This window comes from Crocuta crocuta, unplaced genomic scaffold (assembly GCF_008692635.1).
Source record: "Crocuta crocuta isolate KB4526 unplaced genomic scaffold, BGI_CrCroc_1.0 scaffold1269, whole genome shotgun sequence".
In the NCBI taxonomy this organism is placed as follows: Eukaryota; Metazoa; Chordata; class Mammalia; order Carnivora; family Hyaenidae; genus Crocuta; species Crocuta crocuta.
The window spans coordinates 572,909-576,953 of record NW_027531335.1 but is presented as its reverse complement, the minus strand read 5'-3'; the positions used below and the strand labels follow the sequence as shown (position 1 = coordinate 576,953).

Here is a 4,045-nt window from a genome sequence, read left to right as displayed (position 1 = left end):
CCCTTTGGAGTCCAAGTTCTTCAAAGCCTCCATTTATTTTGCTAGCCTCCCCCCTGCCGTGTGGCTAACAAGGGTTAATCCTGTCCAACAGACTAGTTTTCCAACTGGGCGCCCAGGCACCTCTCTGGGGCCCAGAGGAGACAGCTGCCAGGGCTCTACCCTCGCTCCCTCCGCCGGGGCAGCACCGCACCCGTCCGTCTGTCTGTCTGCTCTGTTGTGAGCTTTGCAGTACCGTTCCATTGAAGAAAGGCTTCTCCTTCTTTAAAATAAAAAGTTTGAAAACCATGGCAATTTTCACCTATTTTTACCTCTTTGTCGAGCACCTTCTCTATACCAGGCCCCGTTGCAAGCACCGGAGATAATACCAAAGCGGCACTTGAGGGTAGCTGGGCTGGTAGCACCCACTTTCCCCACCCGTCTTATCCCGGCTTCCTAGACGGACTCAAAGCTCCATGAGGGCAAGACTAGGGTCTCGTATCTTTCCTCGTCTCCTCAAAGGACAGTATTTGAACAGGTCTTACTGAACATGGCAGTGGACAGTATGGCCCTGGATGGGAGAGCGCAGAGGGGCAAAAGGCCATCCAGCGAGGAGGTCACGCCTTTGCCCTGGGTCACTCACGGAGGAGACGGCGGGCACGCAGATAATTACGGATTGACAGTCCTATACAGCGGCGCGCGCACACACGCACACACACACACACACACACACACACACACACACACGCTATGCGTGGAAGCTTGGCCAAAGCACGCACTTACTCTTTTCTTGAGTTTCTCTTTTTATAAACCGGAGGTGACCCATCATCAATTATGCAGTCCTTGGTGGGGGAGGGGGGGCATTGCGGGTGTTAATGGCACTGACGTGAAAGAGGCTGCCCCTTGCTGATCTAGGGTAGTCTAAACCCAGAGCTAAAAATGAAATCAGGGGCACCTGGGTCGCTCAGTCAGTTAAGCGTCTGACTGCAGCTCAGGTCATGATCTCACAGTTTGTGAGTTCGAGCCCTGTGTCGGGCTCTCTGCTGACAGCTCAGAGCTTGGAGCCTGCTTCGGATTCTGTGTCTCCCTCTCTCTCTCTCTCTCTCTCTCTCAGACGTAAATTAACAAACATTAAAAAAATTAAAGAAAAAAAAACTTTATAGATCAGCCCTGGTCTCACACATGAGGGACCCGAGGGCTAGCAGAAACTAGTGACTCACTGTGGGCTCCTGTCTCTTGGTTGAACCTTCTTTCCATGTGAGCAGAAAGCTTCCAAAGGACACAGAACACTTCCTCAGAGGAGTAGGAAGCCACTTCAGGTTTCCTAATTACAAGATTGGCAATTCAACAAATATTTATTGAACATAGACTGTGTGCTAACGGAGCCGGCATTAGCGGGCGGTAGCAGAAGGACATGGCGCAGTTCTTGCGCTCCTGTAGCTGATTGAGATAACAGGAGGCAATGATCTGAAATAGTTCAGTAAAACTAACAGGCGGTATGTGAGAGGTGCCCAAACTGGGGGAGCACTGAGTCTAAGCGAGAGCTCCAGGGAGACAGACTGCACGGCTTCCCATCCCATTGAGAAGGTGCCTTTGAGCCAAGCTGGAGAGGACTTACCCAGGGAAGCTAAAGGCCACCTCACTTCTCAACTCGATGGGGTTCCCTCCGCATTAGGGGCCACATGGCTAGAGAAAAGGAGGAGGGTACCATCTCAAGGAAGATTCTGCTTCATTTCTCTGCAAGACAAATCAGACCCACTTGGCTGGCCCGAGTGGGTTGCCCAGAGCACAAAACGGAGCACGTCTCGGGGGGGCTGCCTGGTGTGGGGGACAAAGCCCAGAGTGAGGTGAGTGCCTGCGAGCTCGGAGTCCTAACTTTGCTGTGTCACTCAGTCCAAGCCACTTCCCCTCTCTCTTTGTGTGTCCTTTGCCTGTTAATAACGATGCCCAGCGTCACTGCTGGGATTAGGTACCAGTGATGGGAAATGCTCGGTGCTGTTAGTCCCGATGTGATTCCTGGGAACAGAAGGGACCCGCAGCCATCTGCCGACGGTTGTGAGTAAAATGCGTGCTGGCCGCCTTTGGAGGAGAAGGGTTGCCTTCCCAGGAGAGTGAGCTAAAGGCCTGAGGCTGGGCCCTGCTCTCTTCGGGGACACTGGCCAAGGCGGAGGCCTTAGAGATCCTGGCAGAGAACATTCTGGTCTTAGGAGGGAAGTAAAAGGCAGGTTATCTGGAGGGAAAACAGGAAACATTTGTCAGAAGGAAATCACCGGAACGCAGCACTGGGAATGGTTGAAATCGTCTTTTATAAATTGCGGCAGAATATACAAAACATAAGCTTACCATTTTCACTATTTTCAGCGCACAGTTTGGTGGTATTAAGGTCACTCACATCCCTGTGCAACCGTTATCCCCGCCCACCCGCCGAAACTGTTTCATCTTGCAAACCCAAGACTCTTTACCCATTCAACGGCCACCCACCATTCCCTGCGCTCTCCAGCCCTTGACATCCACTATTCTACTTTCTTTCTCAGTGAACCTGACACCTCCGGGTACTTCAGATCGGTGGAATCCTACAGTATTTGTCATTTTCTGGCTTACTTCACTTGGTATAATGTCCTCAGCGTTCATTCATGTTGTAGCATGTGTCCGGATTTCTTTCCTGTTAAAGTCTAGGTAATATACCACTATACGTATAAACGTCTTGTCTTCTTGTTTATTCATTCATCAGTTGATGGACATTTGGGTTGTGTCCATGTTTTGACTATTGCAAATAATACTGCTAGACGCACGAGTATACGAATCTCTCTAGACCCTGCTTTCACTTCTTTTGGATGTATATACCCAGACGTAGAATTGTTGGATTATATGGTGACTGGCTGGTCATTCTTTTTCTACTTTTGTTGAGGAATCACCATATTGTTTTCCACAGTGGCTGCACCATTTTACATCCCTACCAGCGACACATAAGGGTTCCGATTTCTCTACATCCTTGCCAATGCTTGTCATTTTCGGTTGTTTTCTTTTTAGAAGAGCCATCCTCGTGGGTGTGAGGTGGCATCTCATTGTGGTTTTGATTTGCATCTCCCTGATGATGAGTGATTTGAGCATTTGTTTTCATTTGCTTACTGGCCATTTGTAGGTCTTCTTTGGAGAAATGTCTATTCAAGTCCTTTGCCCATTTTTTCAGATCGGGTTGTTTGTTGTTTTGTTGTTGAGTTTTAAGAGATCTCTCTCTATTTGGGATGTTAATCCTTTATCAGATCTGTGACTTGCAATTTTTTTTTTCCTCACACCTCTCCCATTCTGTGGGTTGCTTTTCAAAACTGACACCGTTCTTATCTGAAAACTTCAGCAGAACTGGGAGGTGTTAGAATTAGGATTTGGATCTTAAAGTATCTGGATTCAAAATCAGGCTACTTGATATTGTGCAAGCTACTTAACCTCACTGAGCCTGCCTTAGTTCTTTTATCTGAAAAGTGGGGATGATGCTTACAATAGAAGCTAGCTCATAAGATTACTATGAGGATGTGTAAATGAGATCATATGTCTCAAATCTTACCACTAGCCCAAGTTAAATATTCACTATGAGGTAGCTTTTATTGGTATTGGGTTCAAAAAGGAACCAGCATCGGACTCTGGCTCAGGTCATGGTCTCACAGTTTGTGAGTTCGAGCCCCGAGTCGGGCTCTCTGCTGTCAACACAGAGCCTGCCTCAGATCCCTTGTCCCCTTCTCTCTCTCTGCCCCTCCCCCACTCATGCTCTCTCTCAAAAATATATAAACATAAAAAAAAAATGAAGGAACCAGAATGATGTCATTGCAACGTGATATTCGTTATCAAATGGGTGAGTAGGCCAACAATATTAAATAATCAACCCACAGTAGTATTACATAATACTTAACACTTATGTTGCAAGTTGCTATTTACAAAGCATTTAAACATTCATCATTCATTCAACAGGCTCCTCTGGAAAACAGGATGGAGAGTAAGACAGGCCTGCAGAACTGAGTGGGAGAGACCAACACGGGAAAAGGCAGTTTCAATCAGGTGATGAGTGCTGTGAAAA

At 47.6% G+C, this 4,045-nt stretch overlaps 1 long non-coding RNA gene across 1 annotated transcript in view; it reads right to left on the bottom strand.

Moving 5' to 3' along the window:
* Positions 1–1,321: 1,321 nt before the first annotated feature.
* The window catches only part of LOC144238166 (uncharacterized), a 52,248-nt gene continuing 49,524 nt past the window's right edge, over positions 1,322–4,045 (bottom strand). The window contains exon 3 of the long non-coding RNA XR_013337032.1: positions 1,322–2,206. This is a non-coding gene — a long non-coding RNA (uncharacterized LOC144238166). The remainder of the gene's footprint in view (positions 2,207–4,045) is intronic.